General features: G+C 31.9%; 1 protein-coding gene across 4 annotated transcripts in view; it reads left to right on the forward strand.

The window, feature by feature from the left end:
- The first annotated feature begins 219 nt into the window (after positions 1-219).
- Positions 220-27352, forward strand: part of LOC134706991 (semaphorin-5A-like) — a 93338-nt gene continuing 66205 nt past the window's right edge. Inside the window, exons 1-4 of one of the 4 annotated variants that reach the window (XM_063566407.1) lie at positions 220-339; positions 1842-2046; positions 6178-6327; positions 7210-7262. The gene's annotated coding sequence lies outside the window, so the exon portion shown is untranslated. Of the gene's footprint in view, positions 340-1841; positions 2047-6177; positions 6328-7209; positions 7263-15707; positions 16281-25309; positions 25332-27352 lie in introns of those variants that run through there. The other 3 variants (XM_063566409.1, XM_063566406.1, XM_063566410.1) reach the window with 3 other exon arrangements.

Below are 27352 nucleotides of genomic sequence, written 5' to 3' on the forward strand. Positions count from 1 at the left end.
GGGGCCAGCTGAAGGACGCCTCCGGGTGCGGGAGTTTCTCGTTACATTGAAGACCTGTTGGTGACACTCTGCTGTTGTTTTTTCTATGGTCGGTCGGGGTTGTTGTCTCCTTGATACATTCACCATTTCCATTCTCAATTTTATGTCTGTCATGCAGTGGGTTTTAAAAAAAAATTACTAAACTGTTTGCTCTAGTTACTTTCCCCACTCCCGGTTGTATCCAAGCTAAGAGCTATATGAGCTCGGTCAAGGGGTTACATATTGAAACTTTAAAGAGGCTATCTTTGAAGAACGTACTGGTTCCGTCCATAGATGGAAGATATAGGAATAGGGAAGAAGGTTTATGTTTTTATGTCAGCTTGAATTGAGTTTCCATGATCCCATGCTTGATTGGGATGCGTTTTATAATGAGGGAAGATTTGGACTCAGGTAAAAGGTCAAGGTCAATGTTACTCAAAATAGAACAAAAAGTTAAAAAAAAAAAAGGAATAGCTTTTCTGGGTGATAAAAGGAGTTTCCTTTGCATTTTTGATTTTCAAGTAAAAAAAGGCAGGAGGAGCACTTAACCCAATAAAAATGCTGGAGACTGCAAACCAGGTGCCAATTTGAAATTAATCAAAATCTTAACAATTTCAGCACATGAAAAACCAACCTAAAACTATTTACTAGTATTTTTTAGCACTGAAAAGTATTGAATAACTTTTTTTATGATTCAAGTGATCACCAGAACCACGAATTTAGAAAATGATAATTTCAGGATTTTATAGTCATTTCCTGTCTGTGTACTGATCAAATTTTTATTTCATACAGAAACATATGAGGCCGTTTTTTTTACTACAAAAATCGCAAAATATAATTGGAAACAGTAAAAAATCATAGTAAGTCTTGACATAACAATTAGATACCTAAAATCCATCTACTGGACATGCTTTATAAATTTGAGTAAACACCTGAATAAAAACTCAACAGTGAAAACCCCAAGCAGTGAAAATAGTTATTACAATGTAGTACGAAAGCACATCACACGATGATACTATTGAACAAAAAAAAAATCATTTTAGCAGCACCCCCACCCCCAGGCTAATAAAAATGAAATGGTAGCTCCCTTATCAAATATACTTTTTTATTGTTTTTTTGGAATGCTTTCTTTTTTGGAATTGTTACACAGTATGCTGAGAAAAATATCATTTGGTCAGACCAATTTCTTTGTCGGTCAGACAAACTCTAAAACTGTTTAGCACAGACTGTACGTAAAAATGACCCTCCATGCATACAAGCATTTTAACCATTAAAATACACATGTGTGTTGCAATTAATGTACAGTTGGGGGGTATCATTCAATTAACAGTGCAATTTTTATATTTCTTGACAGGGTCTAATATAAATTTTCTCATTTATTATCTTGCCTGAAACAAATGTGGCAGAAACTGAGACTGGGGGTGAAAACCTGTTCAAGTGACAGGGCTGCTTTTTTTTATCTCTATATATGAGTAGATTAAAATATCAAGATACTCCATATTTTGTATACTGATGCCATAGGTTTATAAGGCCTTTGTCCTTGACCTCATTTTAAAGATTCAAGATTTAGCAACTACATGTACATAAGAAAATTTGTATAGATATTTTTCATCACATGATTACATATTATAGCGCTGGTAAATTAGTACATGTATATGAACCATTCTGTAGATACTTTTGAGATGTATTAACTGATACTTTAGTCCTGGAAAACATGGTTAAATTATGAGTTGAAATCAAGCTTTTTGCTAGCTTTAACAAGCTTGTTGTGTATGGTATATTAGTTTATATTTCTTACAGATAAAATTTTTGTTTTGTTTCAGTTGTTCAATGTTGTTGTCAGTATCATGGCTGATGAAGTTCCAAAAAGGCTGTCAGACCTCAAAGTAATCTTGAACTTAGTTGAAAGATGGGGATGCTGGAATGATAAGATGAAGGACCTACATCCTTGGTTATTTGGTTTTCATCTCAATCCACCATAAGATACCATTGATGAATATAGGATTATAATATTTCCAGTAGCCTATGGTAAGTGTTGGAATTATTGTTAAATTCTACAACAAAAAAGCATACTCACCTATACACAGCCATGACACCGACCATAAATTAATTTGGAACATCATAGTGTATGGACCTGTTTTATGTTTGGACCTCATATTTTCTTGTTATGCCCCTGTAACTCCATCTAATGTCAAAGAGAGAAGCTGTAACAAAAACAAGTATAATTGTAAATATATATATATCATCATAACATCTATATAACTTTATTTCATCTTACTCCATATAATTTTATATTTTTAAGTATGTTGAAATACATTTTTTTTCAGGTTTGTACAGTAAAATTACAACTATAAAAATGTAGAACAAAGCATCACATTTTACAATTCTGCATGTAAAATTTGTTAAATTCACTCTGATTTTCAAATAATTGGTATCAATTTAATCTTCATTAATATATGTATTGTATATACTGGTAACTCTATGCGAAAAGGACATTATACCAGAAACAGATTAAGAGGGTTTTTCAAGGGTGCCCTGCTCCCCCTTCCCTTTTGTGGGAAAAAAATTGGTTGATTATATAGGGAATCACGGAAGCATGACTTGAGCAGCCCCCCTCTTAGGCAGTTTGTGGGGCCCCATGATCCCCCTCTGTATACATTAGTTTAAGAGATATTCAAGGTAAAGATAATGTAAAACAATCACATAACACCTGTAAATGACAAATTTATCTCATTAGTTTTCAAAAACTATTCAAGGTAGAATCTTCAAATTTTGTGTGAAGTTAAAGGATTCAATACCAAATATTACAAGGAAAAAACGGACTTTCATCTAAATGTAAGTAAGCTGACTAGCTTATATAACGAAAAACCAATTGTAATTATTCCACTGTATGTTAAATTGATAGCATAATCAATTTTTGATTGATTTAGACCATTCAATGTGACTGAACTAAACTTCATAGTCCCCTCTTAAGATTGGGACTTTTTAATGTGAGGTTATGCATGGTTATTGTAAGTAATGTTACCAAGTCAGGAATATGACAGTTGTTATCCATTCGTTTGATGTGTTTGCAATTGTGAGCTTTTGATTTTGCTATTTGGTTTCTTTCAAGCTCAGAATTTTTGTGATTGTACTATTTGAACAATTTTTAATCATTTGCGATCGTAAAATCACTATTGTGTATAAAATTAAAACAAAACTAATACAAAATTATCTTTTGATCAGTACGATTTATCAATATTTTAAATAATGTGGTGTTTTTTTTATAGAAACAAGAGGTTTGGAAAATTGTATGTAAATTCAGTAGTAAACAAAGTATATAGATCTATATAGGCAGTGGAACAAAACATTCGCTTCTCTTGATTTAAGGAGATATGAAGATTTCTTCACCCTCCAAAAGTTATGCATTTATACTAGTACCATTATAATTATTTTAATTTACTTTTTATACACAATTAGTCCAGGGTTTGGATTTTGATTAAATCTTATTGTACATGTACATCTATTTAAATGAATATAATTATATGTTTATATCCACAAATGAATGAAATATTTTTTTGCTGTACTGGTTAACCTTGGACAGACATTTTACCTGTTTATTAAGAAATTCAGAAAAAGACTCATTTCATGCAATGTTGGTTTCTAAACAAATGTAATAATCTGAAGAAATAGACTGGAGCCTGTTGTTCAATGGTTGTTGTTTGTTGTACTAGGTCATACATATGTTTCTTGTTTATATCTTTTTTCATATAGATGAGACCATTGGTTTTCCCATTTTTAACTGGATTTTTGTGACATAAATGTCGGCTAAATTGATTTGGGGATGTACTGCAGTTGGTCAGGCAGGCGGGCCGCAGCCAAATGTTGTTTGTGCATTTACTCATGGACTGTTCAACCAAAGTTTAAAATTTGAATATGTTGTTACTGACATTATTAACAACAAAAGGGAGGTCAAGTTCAATAATGACGATTTTGACTTTTACTGTTCAGGAATTATGGTTCTTGAAAGATTGAAAAATGGCGTTTTCAGTCCTGTCCATGCATTTACTCATGAACTATTCAACCTAAGCTTTTAAAATTTTAATATGTTGTTACTTATGACAAAATTGAGGTCAAGTTTAAAAATGATGATTTTGACTTTTACCGTTCAGGAGTTATGGTTCTTGAAAAATGGAAAAAATTGTGTTTCCAGTCATGTTATTGAATTTACTGATGAACCATTTATCTAAAGCTTTTTAGATTTTAATATGTTGTTACTGATGACAAAATGGAGGTCAAATATGCTATTGACGAGTTTCACTTTCACCGTTTATCAGTTATGGTCCTTGTGATATTGAAAAATGCCAGGACACAAATAAATATAAATAAATCCAGTTTGCTGTCTCTCTCACAGCCTCTTGTAATTGTTTTACACTAGTCATTTTGGGACCCTTTATAGTTTCCTGTTTAGTATGAGCCAAGGCTTTGTATTGAAGACTTTGACCTATAATTATAAACTTTTTATACTTTGTGACTTGGATGGAGAGTTGTCTCATTGACACTCATTATGAGTTCAGTGATTGTCATGTATTAGTTATTAAGTTATAGTCCTTGTTGGTGAATATCATATTTAAATTAAAAAAAAATCTTGTTTTATTCATAAATCAGGACATATTAGATTCCTCTTTTGAATTGGATTTTTTTCTTTCATTTTTAGCTCACCTGGCCCAAAGGGCCAAATGAGCTTTTCTCATCACTTGGTGTCCGGCGTCCTCCGTCGTCGTTGTCCGGCGTCGTCATCCGTCGTCTTTGTCCGGCGTCGTTAGCTTTTACAAAAATCTTCTCCTCTGAAACTACTGGGCCAAATTGTACCAAACTTGGCCACAATCATCATTGGGGTATCTAGTTTAAAAAATTTGTCCCATGACTTGGCCATCCAATCAAGATGGCCGCCGCAGCTAAAAATAGAACAGGGATAAAGTGTAGTTTTTGGCTCATAACTCTGAAATCAAAGCATTTAGAGGAAATCTGACACGAGGTAAAAATGATTATCAGGTCAAGATCTATCTGCCGTGAAATTTTTCGATGAATCGGTCAACCTGTTCTTGGGTTGCTGCCCCTGAAATGGTAATCTTGAGGAAATTTGCCGTTTTTGGTTATTATCTTGAATATTATTATAGATAGAGATAAACTGTAAACAGCAATAATGTTCAGCAAAGTAAGATCTACAAATAAGTCACATGACCTAAATGGTCAATTGGCCCCTTAAGGAGTTATTGTCCTTTATAGTCAATTTTTAACAATTTTCATTAATTTGGTAAATTTATGTAAATTTTTACCAAATAATTTTCTCTATTACTAATGGGCAAAGTTCATTATAGATATAATTGTAAGAAGCAAGAATGTTCAGTAAAGTAAGAACTTCAAATACATCACCATCACCAAAATACAATTTTGTCATGAATCCATCTGCGTCCTTTGTTTAATATTCACATAGACCAAGGTGAGTGACACAGGCTCTTAAGAGCCTCTAGTTTCATTAACTAGCCTTTGATGCTTGCCATTAGGTTTGGTTTTTTGCTCATTGTTGATGGCTGCATGAACTATAGTTCTAACCTTTTAAGTCATTTTGTCTCTGGTGAAGAGTTTTCTCAATTTGAGTATTTTTTCTCTGTGAGAATTTGATACAAATTTTACTTGCTGGGTTTGGTATGGAATACCCAGGGTGCATACTGGACTTTAATACACAGTTTTGACAAGTTCTGTAAAGCATTGATTTCCAATGTTTATTTCTTTCCTTTAAAATAATTTTACAAGTTTCAGTAAATTGTTTCTGTAATTTGGGACTCCTACCTAGCTCACTTGTGTGCCATCTGTCAGATATTTGATAAAATCAAGCCTTTTACTGTATAATTATTTTCTTTTTCCCCATCTGCCAGGGAGAACTCAAATTGTCTGAAGATGGCAGTGCTTCTTTTAAAATGGAATTGGTATTTAGTCCTGTATTAAAAAAATTTGGGCCCTAGAATGTGTAACACTTCTGTTGAACAGATAATTTGTAAAATGAATGGTTGTTGGTTGTTTAGTGTCCAGTGACAAATATTCCATGCATGGTCAGGAATGTATCTATAGGTTTTGATGTTAATATCATTTTATTAAAATCCTTCTCTTTTTTTTTAGGAATGAAAATAACTTTTATGTGTTAGGCAAAATTTTGAAAATGACCATCACTATTAAAAAGCTTTGAAAAGTCTCCAATGGCTGGTGATAGAAAGATCTTAATAGCAGCAGTAGTGAAAGATGACTTATTGTATAGAAAAAGAGAACTAGGTAATATCAATTATTTTTTTGAAAGGGGGGATAACTCTACAACATGTTATAATACTGCCAAGCAGGGAAATGTTTTTGGAAGATTTTATGATAAAAAAATCATAAAAATTGTTAGATAATCTGAATTTGCCACTGAAATCAATTTTATTTCAATTGCAAATTTGTCCTAATTTGGTCATTTGTATTTCAATTTCAGGTAATTGAACAGAATAAGATGACAACCTTCATTCACTGCAATCAAATTGAATTCATTTGTTCCAGTCGTGCGGATGAATGGAAGTTTAATTTTGGTTCAATATCAGGGTATGATTATTGTCCAGGAAAATCGTTATGTATATATAATTACTTATATCAAGGTTATGCACATAATTGAAATCACCAAATAAGGGAATAAATATCCAGATAAGTATACTGTATAAGTTAAGCAATGTCCATACATACTAAAACAAGTTAAGCTTGAAGCAATTCATAATGTCATAATCAAGTATTTTATGAAAAAGGTATTTAAAAAGATACACACACATATGCAAACACACACACCGTGAAATGTAATGACAAACATACATGTAAGCAATAGCCGTGCCTAACACATTTTGGCAGTTGTCCTCTAATATTACTTTTGCAATAATTACAGTTCAAATGATTAAAAGAAGGATTTATCAATAGTTCTCCTCTATTTGTCCTCTGGGAGATGTATATTTGCCAGCCATACACCAATAGATGGTATACAGATTTAATTTTTCAATATTTTTTTTATTATATCCTAAAAAAAATTTAAAAAAATATAATTTTCCTTCCTGCTAGATTTGGGTAAAGATTTTTAGTAACATTTTCTAGGTTATTGTTCTTTCAATATGATTATTTTTTACATTTGTTTCTTAGAAAAGTCCCAGGTCTATGGATAAAGCACACAGATGGATAATGACTATCAACAGGTAAGTGAAGCTTCTTTTTTCTTTTTTCTTTTCAGATAGCTCAAAAAAATAACCCCCCAAAAAAGGACAGCTGTTTAAGTTAGAAGGTCCTTGTTATAGTTGCATACATGCCTTTGGCATACAACACTTAATTGGTATTTCCATGGTCCTACATTATTAGTTTGTGCACAAACTACAATTACGGGGAGGAATAGTTTTGAAATTATATTCTGAAGGATTTTTTTATTTTGCCCATATTCATATTACTTGTCATTGTTGAAGCAGGAAACTTTATGATGTATGAAACTTTAGTGTGAAACTAATCAACTTTTTTATTCTAATAAAATCAAACTATTCTATCTATGTCAAAATCAGCACATTTTAGCATATTTAAAAAATAATAATAAAAAATTAGTATTATACACTGCTGAAGGATTAAAAAATTGCAAATTTACACAGGAGATGTAGTCAATTTTAGGTTTTGAATTATAGCATAAAGCAGCTGGTCAAACATTTATCATTCATAATATTGAAAACAAGAATGTGTTCCAAGTACACGGTTGCCCCACTCCCACTGTCATTTTCTATGTTCAGTGGACCATGAAAATAGAAACATCATATCATAGGGAATATGTGTACTATTAGTTTCAAGTGGATTGGACTTCAACTTCATCAAAAACTACCTTGACCAAAAACTTTAACCTGAAGCAGGACGAAAGGATGGAAGGTCTAACAGACGCACAAATGGACTGACGAGTAGACAAACGAACCAACAGACGAACAGACCAAGGAACGAACGGACCCACAGACCAGAAAACATAATGCCCCTCTACTATTGTAGGTGGGGCATAAAAACTTGTAAAAAATTTCAACATCAACAGCTTTTTAGCTCAACTTGCACAACAACCAGTGTGAGCTTTGTTGTCTGACAATAAATCTTCAGTTGACTCTGTAATAGAGTTATTGCCCTTTAATTAATTTCATGAGTTGCTGCTCATAAACTTGAAAACTCTAAAAGATAGATAGATACTTTGAAATGCAAAAACGGTCCACATGGCAAGTTCTTCAAATAAGTCACTTTTGCATATAGATTGTTGGTTAGCTCATTATTATTTTTGTGTTTTTGCTTTTTGTCTTGAAAACGTTAATAGATAGATACAAATTTTAAATGCAAAGATGATCAGCAAGAAAAGATCTAAATATAAATCAAAATAGCTGAAATCCTTATTGGATTTTAATTTTACTGGTCTTAAATGATGATTTTTATGTCCCATTTATGGGCATTATGTTTTCTGGTCTGTTCTTCCTTTCATCCGTCCATTCATTTGTCCGTTCATTCGTCACGCTTCAGGTAAAAGTTTTTGGTCGAGGTAGTTTTTGATGAAGTTGAAGTCCAATCAACATAAAACTAAGTGCACATGTTCCTTATGATATGATTTTTCTAATTTTAATGCCAAATTAGAGATTTTCACGGTTCACTGAACATAGAAAATGAAAGTGGGGATGGGGCCTCTGTGTCCTGGGGACACATTGTTGTCGCATATGTTTTTGGCAAAAACTATAATGGATGGAAAGAAAGTATAAACAGAAAAATTATCAGCAATATAAGATCAATGAAAAAGAGGTCAATGCCATGAATAATATTGTAGGCTTCAATGTTGTAGAGTGCCTATTGCACAATCCTAGGTTAGCGACACATGCTCTTTATAACCTCTAGTTGTGCTTCTTTTTGTCTTTGTGCCATAAATGATTGGCTGCTTGTGATTGGACATGTGCTTTACATACATTTAATGTATGGTAAAAATTCATGAAGTAACAATTCCATACCAATTCTCTGAAGCGAGACTTAAAACTTTGATTTAATACGGCAATATATTTATCATTTAAAAGTGAAATATTTTCTGACTTGTTTCACCAAGTATTTTATGCATTGGAATAGAAGTTAAGTAACCTTTTATAGATGGGAAGGCAGTTTCTTTTCCGCTAGTCATAACCATACTGCTACTCACAAAAACACAATTATGGTGATAAGTGAATTTATTGGTACCATCAATGAGCAAATAGAACGGGATCATGACTATGTCAAGTGGAACATATCCATTGTAGGATCATGACTATGTCAAGTGGAACATTTCCATTGAAGATCATGACTATGTCAAGTGGAACATTTCCATTGTAGGATCATGACTATGTCAAGTGGAACATTTCCATTGTAGGGTCATGACTATGGCAAGTGGAACATTTCCATTGTAAGGTCATGACTATGTCAAGTGGAACATATCCATTGAAGGATCATGACTATGTCAAGTGGAACATTTCCATTGTAGGGTTATGACTATGTCAAGTGGAACATTTCCATAGTAGGGTTATGACTATGTCAAGTGGAACATTTCCATTGCAGGATCATGACTATATCAAGTGGAACATTTCCATTGTAGGGTCATGCCTATGTCAAGTGGAACATTTCCATTTTAGGGTCATGACTATGTCAAGTGGAACATTTCCATTGTAGGGTCATGACTATGTCATGTGGAACATGTCCATTGTAGGATCATGACTATGTCAAGTGGAACATTTCCATTGTAGGATCATGACTAGTTCAAATGGAACATTTCCATTGTAGGGTCATGACTATATCAAGTGGAACATTTCCATTGTAGGGTCATGACTATGTCAAGTGGAACATTTCCATTGTAGGATCATGACTATGTCAAGTGGAACATTTCCATTGTAGGGTCATGACTATGTCAAGTGGAACATATCCATTATAGGGTCATGACTATGTTAAGTGGAACATTTCCATTGTAGGGTCATGACTATGTCATGTGGAACATGTCCATTGTAGGGTCATGACTATGTCAAGTGGAACATATCCATTGTAGGATCATGACTATCTCAAGTGGAACATGTCCATTGTAGGGTCATGACTATGTCAAGTGGAACATATTCATTGTAGCTTCATGACAATGTCATGTGGAACATATCCATTGTAGGGTCATGACTATGTCAAGTGGAACATATCCATTGTAGGGTCATGACTATGTCAAGTGTAGGGTCATGACTATGTTAAGTGGAACATTTCCATTGTAGGATCATGACTATGTCAAGTGGAACATTTCCATTGTAGGGTTATGACTATGTCAAGTGGAACATGTCCATTGAAGGATCATGACTATGTCAAGTGGAACATTTCTATTGTAGGGTTATTACTATGTCAAGTGGAACATTTCCATAGTAGGGTCATGACTATGTCAAGTGGAACATTTCCATTGTAGGATCATGACTATGTCAAGTGGAAAATTTCCATTGTAGGGTCATGCCTATGTCAAGTGGAACATTTCCATTGTAGGGTCATGACTATGTCAAATGGAACATTTCCATTGTAGGGTCATGACTATGTCAAGTGGAACATGTCCATTGTAGGATCATGACTATGTCAAGTGGAACATTTCCATTGTATGATCATGACTATGTAAAGTGGAACATTTCCATTGTAGTGTCATGACTATGTCAAGTGGAACATTTCCATTGTAGGGTCATGACTATGTCAAGTGGAACATTTCCATTGTAGGATCATGACTATGTCAAGTGGAACATTTCCATTGTAGGGTCATGACTATGTCAAGTGGAACGTATCCATTATAGGGTCATGACTATGTCATGTGGAACATGTCCATTGTAGGGTCATGACTATGTCAAGGGGAACATATCCATTGTAGGATCATGACTATATCAAGTGGAACATGTCCATTGTAGGGTCATGACTATGTCAAGTGGAACATATCAATTGTAGGGTCATGACAATGTCATGAGGAACATATCCATTGTAGGGTCATGACTATGTCAAGTGAAACATATCCATTGTAGGGTCATGACTATGTCAAGTGTAGGGTCATGACTATGTTAAGTGGAACATTTCCATTGTAGGATCATGACTATGTCAAGTGGAACATTTCCATTGTAGGGTTATGACTATGTCAAGTGGAACATGTCCATTGTAGGGTCATGAATATGTCAAGTGGAATGTATCCATTATAGGGTCATGACTATGTCAAGTGGAACATATCCATTGTAGGGTCATGACTATGTCAAGTGGAACACATCCATTGTAGGGTCATGACTATGTCAAGTGGAACATATCCACTGTAGGATCATGACTATGTCAATGGGAACATATTCATTGTAGGGTCATGACTATGTCAAGTGGAACATATCCATTGTAGGGTCATGTTGGTCTTAAATGTATGCTCCACTGGCTTACATAGGTGCTTTGGTTCATGCTTATATCTTTTTTTATGTTGCTCTTTAAATATGAAATTCATTTTCACTGGAATAGTACACATTTTTGTATAAGGACCAGCTGAAGCCTGCCTCCGTGTCGTGGATTTCCTGACTGTGTTGAAGATCATTGGTAGCCTTTGATGTTTTTTGCTCTTTGGTCTGGTTGTTGTTTCTTTGACATATTTCCTATTTTTATTCTCAATTTTATCTAAAGTTGCAAGAGATGCATATAATAAGGTTATGACTTTGGATGGCGACAAGTACTTGCTAGAAAGATTGAGAATTTGAGTGCAAATTTCTTTTTTTGATACTCAAATGAATTGTTTTTTATGTGTTCCACTGAGTTATGTTTTAAATTTCCTCTTTTTTGTTAACATGACAAGTGTTCCCTTTAACATTGATAGCAAGATATTTTAAAACTACATTTAGAAATCCCACCACCAAAATAGGCTGTCTGAACTTATTTCAGAAGATTGTCAAATAGTAATACCTCGTTATTGTACCCAGTAGGATGCTTAATTAATATTTGTGGTGGCACTTCAACCCACTGCTTCAAACATCCATAACCATGTGAAAGTTACACATCCTGTTAGTGCCTGTCTGAATCACATGCAAAGTGGTCATCTATCACACCTTTCAAACTTATAATGGATTTTAATTGACTCTCAACTGTTGTAAAAAATATAAAGTATACAATATTAACTTCTTGAATAAGACCAGAATTAAATCTTGCATGCAACTTATATTTTTAGACATATAGATATACTCTGACAATGTTTATACACTGAAAATTACTGAACAGTAGAACTTGGTGGCCCAGTAGTCTGAGCAGTCCAAGAAAAAAATATAAGTTGGTCAACTACTGTATCACTAGCCTGTCAACACTACAGTTGTGAGTTTGAATCCCACATGAGACAGTTGTGAGTTTGAATCCCACATGAGACAGTTGTGAGTTTGAATCCCACATGAGACAGTTGTGAGTTTGAATCCCACATGAGGCAGGTGCATTTGAGTCCAACCTTCTTTTTTTTTTTTATCTCTGGGCACTCCTGGTTCCTTCACATATAAAAACTGACCACCACGAAATAACACTTGGTGCTGAAAGTGGTGTTTAACACCTATCAATCAATTCTACTGAACATCCAGTTATCTTAACAGTGCTGAATTTACTGTAGTGGATAAGTCTGAAAAATTAACTGAAAGGCTCAACTGAATACGTTAAGTGTTCTGAAATTCAGACTTTTCAGTAGATGTTAATATCTAAATAACTGTTTTAGACTTAAATTCATATACCATCCATCTCAACGAGATTGGTTTTCTCGCTTGAGCTGGTCACAGCGAAAGCCAGAAAAGCAATCCAGTTGAGATGACCAATGATAATCTGTTTATCGCTATTTTACCTATGACAACGTTGTCAATTTCCATGTCAATTTCAATAGCAACGCCACGTGGCTCCTTAGTTTTTTGGCGATAATTTTCCATCTCAAGCGAGTAGCAGGATATGAAAATTATCACCAAAAAAAAATCAAAGGAAAAATGCACAAAATAGCGATAAATATATATATATATATACATGTGAAAGCAAATTTACAGATCTAACATTGTTGGGTTGATGTTTAGACAAGTTGTATATATATATATATATATATGGTCCGAGTACACAGTTATTTCGTAGTGCATTTCTTTTAGACAATAAATGTAAATAAAAAAAATCCCACCTGCGCTTTCTCAATAATATTTTTACAGTGTGTTGTACTACTTTTAGGACAAATTATATCAAAATTATAGAAAACTTCATCAGCTCTAACTCAAAATATGGACAATTTTATGTTAAGGGGGTCTTGAAATCTTTTGACAGCTTCCGAAGTGCTAATTTTTTACCTTTTTCAGCTGGACCTAATCACTACTTTACTTAAATATTTATGACCCAAATTTTTTACAGTGTCATTTCATCCTCCAACTTGCTATATGAGGCATAAAACATGCAGAAATAAATTTGGAAGGGACAACGAAAATCAAAGGACGATAACTGTGTACTCGGACCATATATATTATATAGGATCTAGGGTTTTTTGTGATGCATTGACCAAAGTATTAACCATTATGCTTTCAAGTGATGGACCCTAAGAGTCATTTTAAATACAGAATGGTTCTGTTTGAACTTTTTGACTTTTTTTGTCTTTTACTGTTAAAAATGTTAACAGAAGTTTTGAAATGACATGAATACTGAAAAAAAATTCTGAAAACGTATATCAGATACTTAATTACTACAGATTCAATTGTTTTTTGTGGATAGAGGATAAATTGTACTTAGTAGATATTTGCTTTTTTGTGGTTTTGCAAAAGTCTGAATACAAGCCTTTAGGCCACACCAATTTAATTTCTTGTTCTACGGATTTTTGGACTCCAAAAATTGGGGCGAGCGAGCGATTTGAAAATTTTAATAAAAAAATATTTAATTTGCAAATTTTTGAGGCGAAGCTTAAAAAGTAAAGGCGAGCGATTATAATTTTTTTTGGTAAACATAAAATAGTAGGTTTTGACTATATTAAAACTTGATGTATCACTTGTACCTTGACATTTCTTTAATTTATGAAGTTTTTTTCCCTGTTCAACAAGAAATAATTGAATAATTAAATCTGGTCTATGTATGTGTGACTGACAATGAGACAATTCTCCATCCAAGTCATAATCAGGTTCAGAACAATCCCTTAATGTTATGAATATCCCTGTTATGAATAAAAATGAGTAAAAACACTTCAAGTACAAAAGGGCTTATATTTTCCCAAAGAACTATAATGTTTGGTATTAAATGGTCAAAACATGTCCAAGAATTTTGTAATATTCCTGGACTTTATCCATGTTAACACATTTACTTTAACAGTTTAATATTATTCAAAATAAGTGGACCCATCCCTCCTTTAGAAAAGTTGTTTTAAATATAATGTATTTCTCCTCTTTTAGAGTAAAAAATTCTAAGTTGTCAAAGGTTTTGTATAGTAGCACTGTACAAATCCTTAGTATTTCTATTTTCTTTTCTACATCAGTAAACATGGTAAAATGACCCCTTCAAGGCCCTTGTCTGAGGGAGGGTTGGTCCCAACCTGATAATAACAAACATAGGTCAAACTTACTACGACCTTTTACACAGAGCTTTGATCAAGACCAACCAGCAAGCTATAAGGGACCACAACTTAGTATTGTACACAATTCGAACAGGAAAACCAACGATCTAAATTATATTTCAAAACGGGAAAATACCAATGAACCACATCAACAAACAATAACTGCTGAACGACAGGTCCGTGAATCAACAATGACAGGTGCACAAACCTGCAGCGGGTATGACCGTAACCATACATTATAATTGCAGTTGAAGGCAAATCCTTCAGAAGTTCTTTATACTTTATTTTAACGACGAACATTTATTTAAAGGGAATATAAGTTAGGGGGGAAAGAAACCAACGTTTTGTTCTGTACTGGTATTTATATTTATATCGGAGCACTCCCGCTTGGAATAAATTGGTTTCATGCTGAAACAAATATTCTCGCAGATATTTACAGTGTTGTGGGGTGCTGATAGGTATAAAATCGTTATATAAAGGCTAGACTGTGATTTTAAAAAATAAATGTTGAGATCTTTATATAATATTTACAAAAAAACGGTGCGGGAAATGGACATGATTTCATTTCCGGATGCGGGAAGCGGGAATATAATAAAAATTAAAAAAATCTGTTTTGAAAAAAATAGGTGCGGGCGGGTCCGTCGAACAAGGAATCAAATTGGTGTGGCCTTAGTAAATTTGTTTATTGTAAAATATTTTAATTTGTGGTTTACCTATACCAACTAAATCCACTAAAAATAAGTACCCCCAATAAATGTAATGAATCCACAGTAACCAATTTTTGTTTATATTTTTTCTACTGATATAATTAAGTTATTTTTAAATTGATTTATTAAAGTTTATATTTCAACATATTCAGTTAAACCTCTAATACACATTTTAGTATATAATATATTATTATAGTCATATATCTCCATAGATTATATAACTATAGACAAAGTTATAATAAACATTAACCACATAATAAGGTTGCCCTTTCCCTCCAGACAGAATACCATTAACTGAAAAATTACACTGTTAAAGGGGTGGTAGTACTATCATAGGGGAATGGCAGTGAACCGTGACCTGTTTTATAATACACTGTTCACTCTACCAAAAGACATAAGTGGTAAGCAGATCATTTTTGTCGGTATGTTATGTTGACAGACTAAATGGATGTAATATGTGCACTAGTACAATAGTCGTGTATTCAAAGTATTCAAATTAAGCAATTTTTTTACGTGTTTTCGAAAAGGTGTTTTTTAAGAAGTGGTTTTTTTTTAATATCTGTGACTGATTTATGGATGTGAGATAAATTTAAACACAAAACTTTTTTATCTTGATCAAAGATATTTATTCAGGATGTGTTTAACAGACTCTAATAATCATTTTAAATGAAGTAAAAAAAAAGATTTTGATCCTAATTAACCAACTTTATATACAGATGGTTTGTAGAGGAGCTATTTTATTTTTCCGTTCATAAATTTGGAGAATATATTTTATGATAGAAGAACAGTTTGAATCGTCTAGAATTGTTTATATTGGAATAATCGCTAGTTTCTAAATTTTGTATTACAATGTGAAACATAAAAAAAGTAATTATGTTTCCAAAAGTGGATTGGGATTAATTGCACCTTTACAATCTTAATTAAAGGTAAGTGTAGATTAGATTATAATATGAAATTTATTAAACATATATGATAAATAATAAGATAAATAATTAGTGAATGTTTGCTTTCAAATATATATATATATATATGATGAAACAAATAAAGTAATGGTTCGGCTTACTTTATCAGTTAAAAAATACATTAGCATAAAGGGTTTAATGTAGCAGAATGGTAAAAAAAATAGATTTTTAATAATTTCATTTGTTTACATAAGACAATATTTGAAGGTGTTTTGGTACAGTTTTCATATTTAAAGTATGTTTTATTTAAATGTTAAAGACAACAACAGTTTTCAAATTTTAAATTAACAAAGTGAAAAAAAAAAATTATTTTCTATACCCACACCTTTTCACCATATCTCTTTCTCTCACCCACAGGGTATTTGACAAATTGCCTCTATTTCATGGCTTTGCAGAAATATATATCAAGAAATAGCATAACTTTTCAGAAAAATTTTGATTGAAAAATAGTTCTTTTTTAAGTTGTTTCAGTTAAAAATTTTGGGTGGATCTGTTATTGTAAAATTCTTTCATTTTTCGTTCTTTATGATTTGAAGATAGGTGCAAAAAAGTGAATACAAAGAAGCTGTGAAATAGGAAAAACATGCCAAGAGGGTTGATCCTTTCCTTGGTAATCAAATACATGCACAAGTTTTTATGCAATAAGCTATACAAAACAAACATTATAAACCAAATGTGTGCATCAGAGCCAAATATTTTCATTCAAGTTGTTCGACTTTTATCTTCTCTTTTGAAAACAGTAGACCGAAAAATCCACATAAAAATCTTTTGATAGTTATTATTTGTTTGGTTTATATTCTGCATATTAATCAGGGATATAAATGTTTGTAAATTGTATACATAGAAAGATGAATTTTAATTTCTCTAAAAATTTGGATGTAGGTGAATATAACAATCTTGTAGACTCCCTGGGATAATGTTTTAATTGAGGTGTTAATTTTAGTGGATCTTAGACCTTATACTTCAATAAAAATGTTTGAAGAAGTAGGGGTGTCTATGAAAAACAGAAAACCCAAGAAAAACCCAACGTATCATATAAATATTGGATACCACCTAAAAGTAATTAAATTTGGTTTTGATTGAATGTAGATTTAATTTGAAGATTTTGATGAGTTGGAATATGAATAAAATGTCACCTCTGAAAATTAAATTACTAATAGAAAAATGGAATAGAATTTAATAATGACCTTTAAGATTTTTTTACTGTTAAAGGAAGTAATCTGATTTTCTGTATTCTTAAGTGTGATAATAAAATCTCCGGGTCCATGAATGGAGATATAGGTGACCGAAAACATCCTGGGAATAGTTTAATGGTAAATAACATACATGTCTTGCAAATATTTACCTGCTCATTTGCATAAAAAATTAATTAAATCTCTAAATCATTTTTCACAGTTGACATAAAAAGAAAATTAGGTCCTGAAAATTTAATTAAGGACTTAAATATGACCACATGTAGACCCTACAGATTTATCATAAAATTGTGTGTCCTCTTTTATGGGGTTATAACATTTATTCCTTGACCAATAAAAAGGTTAAAATCAGTTCAGCAGAGTACATGTACTGTTCCATCCAGGGGCCTCGCTAGGATTGGTCGAAGTAGTCCAACTACTATATGATTAGTCTGACAACTCTGAGGTTGTGAGTTTGAAACCACATGAGGCAGTAGCATTCAACTCCAATCTTTATTGACTAGGATTGTCAGTTTTGCTACCAAAGTCCAGTGGTTCTCTCCAGGCAAATCCTCCACAAATAAAAAATGACAAAGTTTTATTGAAAATAGCCATAGTATTGTAAATGGCATTAATCACCAATCAATCATTTAGTTCGGTCCCATCCATGGCTTTGGACAGATTAAATGGTTGGATTAAGGATATGCATATAATGCTATATAAATACTTGATTGGACAGAATCGTTTAAGTGCTGCATTAGGTTGAAATCTTCAAATGAGAAAATGTAGTGACTGTGTTAAAAGTTATACATGTATATCTTTATTCATATACATGTACTTCAATTGAGTCTTTGTTGCTTTTTCATTTAGTATGTTTGTAAATTCATTGAAGAAAATATATGACTGAAAGTGGCTACACATAGTAATGTGATCATAAGGCTTTTATGGTCATTTGTTTGAAGTGTTAATTTAGGTAATAGACTTTGTGATCTAATAATCATTTTGTCTTTAATTTTTTGTACCATTCACCTTTTGAAGCTGAATGAAAACTTTAGGATTGTTCTAGTTTCAAAAATAAAGTTTATGAATAGGAGTTTCCGCTTCCCTTAAAGATTTTCGGAAGGATGTACTCAAGTTAAAAAGTTTATTTTAAGTAGATACTTCTGTTTAGAGTATATTAAGAAACATCAATTAAATCAGTGGTTGTTGGGGGAGTATAGACTACTGATTTGAAAAAATAATTGGTAATCAATTGGGGTTGACAAAAGATGTTGTTTAGGGGGATTGACATATAATATCAGAGGTTGTTTAGGGGGGATTGTGGTGAAGGATAGACTAATGATTGGAATAGAACCAGTTGTTGTTGGATGAGTGCTAATTATTGACAGACAAATTGAGTTAGTTGTTGTGGGGAAGTAAAGATAAGTGATTTGGGAAATTAAATCCCAGATTCTAAGGTGAGGATAACCTGAATAATGTCAGTTGTTTCTGACCTATCTCCGATTGCTATCTCGATAGGCCTATGATAGGCTGTAGGCTGCTAGAGGGGAAAGAATTATAAGAGTTAGGGTGAGGATGGACAATTGATAGAATAATTCAGTCAGCTGTTATTTGGATGACTGAGAGACAAATTACCCCTCCCCCTTTTTCTTTTCGTGTTACTTTGTATTTTAGTATTTTGGATAAAATTGTCTTTAATATTCAACTTAATTTTCCTTTATACTATGTGTTCTTGCTGTTATTAACAATACAGTCTTGCAATATCTGTGGTTTAGAAAGAAAAAATGTATAAACTGCAGCCATTGATGAGAGCAAGAACAAAAAAAATAACACAGAAAGGTGGGGGGGGGGGGGGGGGGGGGTGTTTTAATATGTTTTTGCAAATTGTATGTAGAACAAATAAATAAAATTCCATTAATTTCAAAATTAAAATTTCACTGTTTAAAAACATTCATATTCATATAGATGGGTTATTTTGAAGTGATTATCTCAAGCTTTGAGTATTTGTATTACCTCCATTTAATTGGAAATCACTGTTCTTGCTGGATGAGTCTTAAGTGATAGACTCAAGTATCGAGTAGAAAATTGTAACCATATATTATTGTTTAAGTTGCAGTTTATAAAAGATTGATCTATCCAAACATTACCTTGCAGTTTGCATTATAAAGAAATTGCAAATTCATTGATAATAAATACGATTAGAGGTTATTATGTGTTCACAACTCTTTTTAACTCAATTATCAAATGCAGTTTTGTATAAAGTTTTTGTCATTTCTGGACTCACACGCTGGTATTGAAAACTGGTGTTTATTTAAGAAGTTATGAATCCATCAATCACACAGTAAAACTGCTACTTGGTAAAATTTAATATTAGGTTTAAACTAGTCTGGTTACCTAATACAAATATCAGTCCAGCTGGGCCAAACAATACACATGAATACCTTACCTCATCTCCCGAAACTTCAAAAACTTTCTTAATTACAGGTAGACAATTGTTGATAGGTAAAATCTTTACTTATTAATTAGATCAAGGGCACCTGTTACCTTGGTGTGAATGAAGCAATATAAAATGGGTGATAATGATTTGTTTGAATTTGAAGCCCCTTATTTATTTGATATAAAGCCAGTTACATCACATAAAATGGTATTATATCCTACCTTTATGGTTGCTTATCACTAAGGTTGTAAAATGAGGAATTTGTTGAAGTTTGCCAAAAGTATTTTAGTCTGACACAAGCATGGAATTATTGCATTTGACCTTGGATTGACACCTTATAACACTGACCTTCTTATGTGTAGAAAGTATACTTACAATAGATTTGAGGACATAGTTTTGTCATTTAAAAGAAATTAAAGGCAATGCAATCATATTCAAGTTACTTCTCATATAATAAATGAAACTGCCAAATTTTTACTTTTTTCTGGAATATTTTTTTTCCATTTTGGATTGAGATACTGTATGACCATATATACGGTAAACAAAATATTTTTACCCCATAACTTCATATAATATTTGCAGTGTGGATTTGAGGAAAATTGTATAATATATTTTATGCAACTTCAAATTAACTAAGCAATTGTAATTTAACTTTGAAGATAAACACAAATAAATACAAATCTTCAACTCCTTATGTGTGGTGACGTCATCTTTTGGCTTGCATGGTTTGATACTATGTAAACAACAAAACTCACTTGATGAGAACTAGAAATTGATAGGGATACTTTTTCCCCTTACCATGGAATATATACAACTTGGTTAAAGGTACAGTACAAATTTTACTTTACAGATCATGGAACTAGCCTGAGTTCCTGGCTGAGATTGTCACTATAAAGTGAAGCTGTCAGTTAGGGCTGGGACCTGAGGCTATCATAGGACACAAAGTCTTCCATATGCTTAGGTGCAAAAAAGGTTTTAAATTAACAGAAAAATCACATTTTCACAGTATAACTATCCCTCTCCATGCCTAAAGGATTTTATGTTTCACTTTTATGAAATCTTATCTATGACAAAATATATGAACAAAAACTTTGTCTTTCATGTCTCTTGTTATTTTGATATTTTCCAAGTTTTCTTTTTACTTTAACTTTTTCTCAAACTGGACAGATATACTGGTATATGTAATCCATCATACTTAATAGATTCATTTACGATTTACACCTAAATGTAGTCACCACTTGGAATATTGTCTCGGGTCACATCTATAAATCAATGAAAGTTAGTTATTTTAATTGGTCAGTTTGACCAAAAAATGTATGTCTTCATCTTATTACAACAGATGTAATATGTCACTTCAAAGTAAATGTATTAATATTTTTATGACCAAAAAGTATGTAGGCCATCAACTTTTGACATTTCTGATTGACCATATGGTCTATGTAATATTATGTAAATGAGATTTGTAAAAAAATACACATTATTAGGATGGAAAGTAATGTATGGAGGGGACTTTATTAAATTAATTTTACGGGGAAAAAAAATATGTCAATACCAAAATGAACTTGTTTCTTGTGAATCTATTTAAAAGATTATGAAATTTGAACAATATTATCCGTCCCACACATTTTCTGCTGAAAAGAAGGGTTGAAAGCATGTACATAAATTTACAAATATTAAGATAAAATCGTTTTTCATGAACTTTAATTTCATATGCTTAAAAGAATAAAAAAAAAAAAAAGGAGAACATTATTCAAAGTTTATGCAGGATGACTTCATTTTTTGTGAATAAATGTTTGAATTATGCCATAATAAGAATTCTATTTCTCAAAAATAAGCAAAATAAAAGTCTATTTGTATCAGTAGAGAATCTGATGTTAGGTTTCATTTATGTACATTTTATTTTCTTTAAGTAAGTATTAATGTAGCTTAAGATTTTATATTGAATGAATAAATCCTCTAGATATTATCAGAAATTGAGTTTAACTTGTAGAACACCTTCAATGGAAGTCAAATTAAAATCAGATAACTAAACTAAATTGTACAAATAAAATGTCTCCGGTATTTGCTTTGTAGAGTGCAAAATTAGATAAAATTCTAACATTGAAGTATATGGGAGAGAAAAATGCTAATTAAATATCTTGTCATTAAAATATGGATGACCAGTGAGACAAAATGACAACCTAGACCGTTTCAATCAAAATTATTGGGGTGGAAAAATTGTCACAGCTGTAATGAATGTTTTCACAATTGGTATTCTTGTACACCTTATAAAAACCTTTTTCTGAGACTTGAATGTTCCCCATTTTTGGCTTTATAAATATGTTGATTTGAGCTTCACTGATGAGTCTTATGTAGACAAAACGTGCCTGGCATACTTAATTATAATCCTGGTACCTTTGATAACTACATGTATTATAGAATTAGGGAAGAAAAGCCAGCCAACACAGTGATAAATATAGGGCAATGGGGGACATACATCTTGTCAATCTTAATTTAAGCACCAGTATATCAGATTTATTATTTTCTTGGTATGTTGGTTACTGATGCAACATGTTACTAAATTGAAATGTTGTAAACGAATAACATGATACTCATGTCTCTTGATATCACAAAGTACACAATGAAACTTAATGTGTACCTTGGTAAAATGAAGTTAATTGCAATTAGTTAGTCCAGTCACTTGGTGGCCTGTACATCTTATCACATCTGTACTGTCAATTAAAATATTTCTGATAGATTTAATCACTTAATTGTTTATTTGTTATTGATAAAACAGATAAAACAGGGGTAAATATAATTAATGGTATTAGACAGGTTATATACAATAGGATGAGGTGGGTTTAAATCTTACTTTTCAAGAGGGGCTCTCATTGACATAGCCAAGTCTTTAAGATTATTTTATTTTGACATAGCTGGAATATGTCCAAGACGTTTTGATCAGCCAGATAGTAATTTTAGAATAAAAAAGATGAGCTCATGTGGTCTCATTGAAACCACCCATATCATTTTAGATTCAACAAAAAGTTTGATTAGATTAATCTTTTCATAAATGTACATTGGTCTGTTGTCTATAATAATACTACACCATTCAAATGTATCTGGTAGGAAGTATGTAAACTAGATCTTAATAATGCATGTTCAACATTCACAGTAAGTGTCACATCATGTAAAAAGTTTTTAGTTGGCATTTCAAATATCCTTTACACTTATGTTAGCAATTCAGAGAGTTTTGATGAATTTTAATGAAGACAGCTAAGAATAAATTATTATGATAAAATAGTTTGAACCATGCTACTACATGTATATTCAAACATAAACTATAAAATAATTACTTTTATAGTGACATCTTGAAATAAGAATTTGGTAGCTGTTATTTAGAAAATTCTAATGACAGAATAAGCATACACACTGAAAAGGGGGGAGGTTCCATCTACGATGTTGTTGCATGATGGCCATATCAATGTTGCTTTCATGAGAATTGAAGTATTGAAATATCAGCATTGCAGAGTTGTGAATCTAGTGTAAGTTTCCTATGACAAAGGGAGGACATGATTTGAAATCTGAAATAGAATATTTTGAATTTGTAACATGAAATTTATTAAAGAGCCTAAGGTTGTACAAGTCACATACATTTTTCAGTACATGTACTTAAAGAATCGTTCTTGTATCTGACAACTCTGTATATTTTATAGTACAGCCTGAAGAATGCCCTCAGATTGTATATATGGACTTAAGTCACTTAACCAAACTATTCATTCAGAAAAACAATTCTGATCATATCAAAAATAAAACATTGTATCTACAGTGATTATTGTTTTCTAGTACAGCTCTGTAAATACTTGAGACGTTGCACAGTTTATATTAAATAAATCTGAGCATTTTCAGACAAAACAAGATAAACCCAACAGTTAATTAAAAAAGTAAACATTCTAAACCTGTTAACTTAGTTGTTTTTGTGAGCCACAAGATAACATGTGTAAAAACAAAGTGATAGTATGGATTGAAGTATTTTTGATGTTCAAGAGTGTTTAGTCTGAACTAATGCCTTGTTTTGTCCAGTTGGTCATTTTTTATGTTAAAAGTGTCAAAATATTTGGTAGAGTTTTACCAATTACCGGTACATTGGCTTAGAACTTTTAATTTATACCTCTAAAACAGGTGTTAGCTTTAATCTTTGGGCAAAAATGAAAAAAAGTACAATATATATTTGAATATATTTACTGATCTGATTTGAACTAGACACACACTGGGGCAAATTCAAAACCTGCTACCTCAAGTTAGACAGACACATGACTTTTCTTTAGCCAAGCTAAACAATCTTTTTTTTTGCTCACTTTAATAATGTACCTTGTTTAGCAGAGAAACAACCGAAAACAATTTTGAGGTCTTTAGTACGGCCAATGCCAAGGTTCCAACTCGTGACCACCTGCACTCAAAGCAAGCAGTCTTCTCACTTAGTATAAAACAATAACATGGATTTTTTTACTCATTTCATTTTGCATATTTTCATGCAGACTTGTAATCTGAAAAATGCCAGACTGTATACTCGACCAGTCTTCTACTGACTGGTTAGAGGGGGCAGAATCATGCCAGTGAGTAGACTTGCTATTCATTACTTTTATCTTCATTTGAATTTTGTTGGATAGTTTTCTCATTGGCAACTATACCCCATCTCCTTATTTTTGTCAAGGTAAAAAGACAAGTTCCTAATACCCTTTTAGTAAATTTAATCATCCAACATAAGAAAGAAGAAATGTCATCTTGGAAAGTCCTTTGGATTTACCAAAAAAAAAAAGGAAAAGTGTTTTCATTGTTGATAATGAAGTAAAGGAAAACTGACAAAAAGAAGAAAAATTACCATCTTTTGAATTGAGGCACATAGCTTTTTGAGTATTTTGTCCCCCCCCTTTTCAGATTGCCTATTTATAAGAATTTGTGGACATTGCCGAAGGAAGTTTATTCATTTTGATTAGCATTCCTTTAATTGACGAGATTTAGTTATCAAGTTTTCATGTGTAAGTAAATTGAAACATTCTTAAACAAAAAATCATATAGTTTATAAAGAGTATGTCATTTTATTTTCCATTCTGCATACCTTTGTGATAATATAAGATACATATTTTATTCTTATTGGACATTGATAACAGTTTATCCCCTATCGTTTTATCATACGTTACAGTAAGCCTTAAATGGTGTACATGATCCCATTGCTATCTATTGTATTATAGTTATATAACCATAACAATAAAACTTAAATACCAATATAAACTTCAAATATTTTAAACTTCTATCAATAGGCCATATTTACAAATAAAAACTTTGAGTGTGGTCAGTGAATGTATTGCCAGGATTATTGAATTATTTAAACAAGAATGTGAGAGATTTTTAGACTTGGCTTTTGTAAAGGTCTGTTAATAATCCGGTGTAATTGTCCTCTTGAAAGCCTTCCTCTGTAAATATTTTGATGACAAAATCGGTTGATTTAATTTTTGGCTGAATGAATCTTTCATAATATATATGTATATAAGAAAAGAACAATTTTAAACAGCTTCTATACATTAAGTAGATAGGTGTCATTCACAACTCTGAAGCTGTGTACAAATTTAGGAGGGTCAAAATTACCACTTAAATAATGTTCAGGGACACTTTAATTTATGGTATATTTTCAAAAGGGCTTATTAACACATAATAAAAAGTGAGAATTTGTGATAAGTACCCTATTTGGATTATAATTGATTGTCAGTTTAGATTATCAAGAGGAAAATCTAATAAACTTATCTTTTGAGAAGGTGATAATTATTCACACTTACATAAATTTCAGATGAAAAATTTAGAATTTGACTGATCTTCATGGGCTTGGTAGACCCCATAAGGTTTTGTATTTTCTCTAAGCTAAATCATTGAACTATTTTATCGTCTGGTCATTTGGTCTATCCTATAGCAATAAACCCTTGAGCTAGTTAAATCTTCATTCTAACTATACATGTATAGAGTGACCCTAAGCAGATTAAAAACTGTTTACCTAGATCTGTGTATTTGACAAGAGATCAAGTATTTTGACCTATTAGAGATATGTATTTTAATCAGCTTATATATAGTTTATTCTTAACTTTTTAAACAATTTTGAATCATATTATTATATTCTGTCTTAAATCTTTTGTTGTGAAATAATTCTGACCACTATTAGTGCAGCAGTTTAAATAAATATTTTGAATCCTCACTGTTTCTAGCAAGAACCATTACAACACTGTAACCTTCCAAAATTGTTTTTTAGTATTTTTTATGCCCCTTTTAAGGGCATTATATTTTTTTAGTCTGTGTGTCGGTTCTTTCATTTATTGGTTCTTCTGTTCCTCTGTCCTTTTGTTCATTCGTTTTTCTGTCCATTCATCCATAAGTCTGTTCCCTTGCAGTTTAAAGTTTTTGGTCAAGGTAGTTTTCTGAGGTAGTTTTTTATGAAGTTGAAGTTCAATCAACTTGAAACTTAATACACATGTTCCTTATGATATGATCTTTCTTATTTTTATACCAAATTAGAGTTTTTATGCCAATTTTATGGTAAACTGAACATAGAAAATGATAGTTCAAGTAGGGGCATCTGTGTACTATTGACACATTCTTGTATATATTTAGAAGGAACAATTTTTACAAGGAAACTATTTCAGGGACACCTTATAATGATCACAGATATAAATTGTTTCATTCCTAGATAATGTAAAAGGAAAGCAATTCTAGTCGGGTATCATGTTGTAACATATTATGGCTTTATTTGTCATCACATAAAAATAATTATTTAACCTTGATTGACAAGAAATAAGCTGTTAGTTTTTTAATTGTATTTTATATGTCTTAGTTATCCATATCTGTTCGTCTGAAATCCTACCAGCTGAAAATTGATTTAATTTTTGGTCCATTTTTGTATGATGATTATGACTGCCAGTTTGAGGTTGACCATCATTTCATTTAAAAATTGTACTTTTCAATGCTATTTTATTACATCTAAAAATTTGGAGCTGCTTTATAGAACATTAGTGTTCAATGAAGACTTCATTGAAGGAATCTGATGTTCAGTGGTTGGTTTGTTTATGTGGTTCATAATTGTTTCTTGTTTCTTGCTTTTATAAAATTTTCAAAATGCTCCAATCTTTCTAAAACTTTACAAAAATGTTAATAGGCATGTGTTAATCCGGTCTTTGACTTTGGAATTTTCAAAATGGCTGCTGTTATCCTGGCAATGGGGGAAGGGTGCCATCCTTTATTGCTAGCAATTACAAATCTAGTTGTTTCTTGTTTCTTGTTTTTTATATAGATTAGACCGTTGGTTTTCACGTTTGAATGGTTTTACACTAGTAATTATGGGGGCCCTTTATAGCTTGCTGCTTGGTGTGAGCCTAGGCTCCGTGTTGAAGACTGTACCTTGACCTATA

Source organism: Mytilus trossulus, chromosome 2, assembly GCF_036588685.1.
Source record: "Mytilus trossulus isolate FHL-02 chromosome 2, PNRI_Mtr1.1.1.hap1, whole genome shotgun sequence".
Classification (NCBI taxonomy): Eukaryota; Metazoa; Mollusca; class Bivalvia; order Mytilida; family Mytilidae; genus Mytilus; species Mytilus trossulus.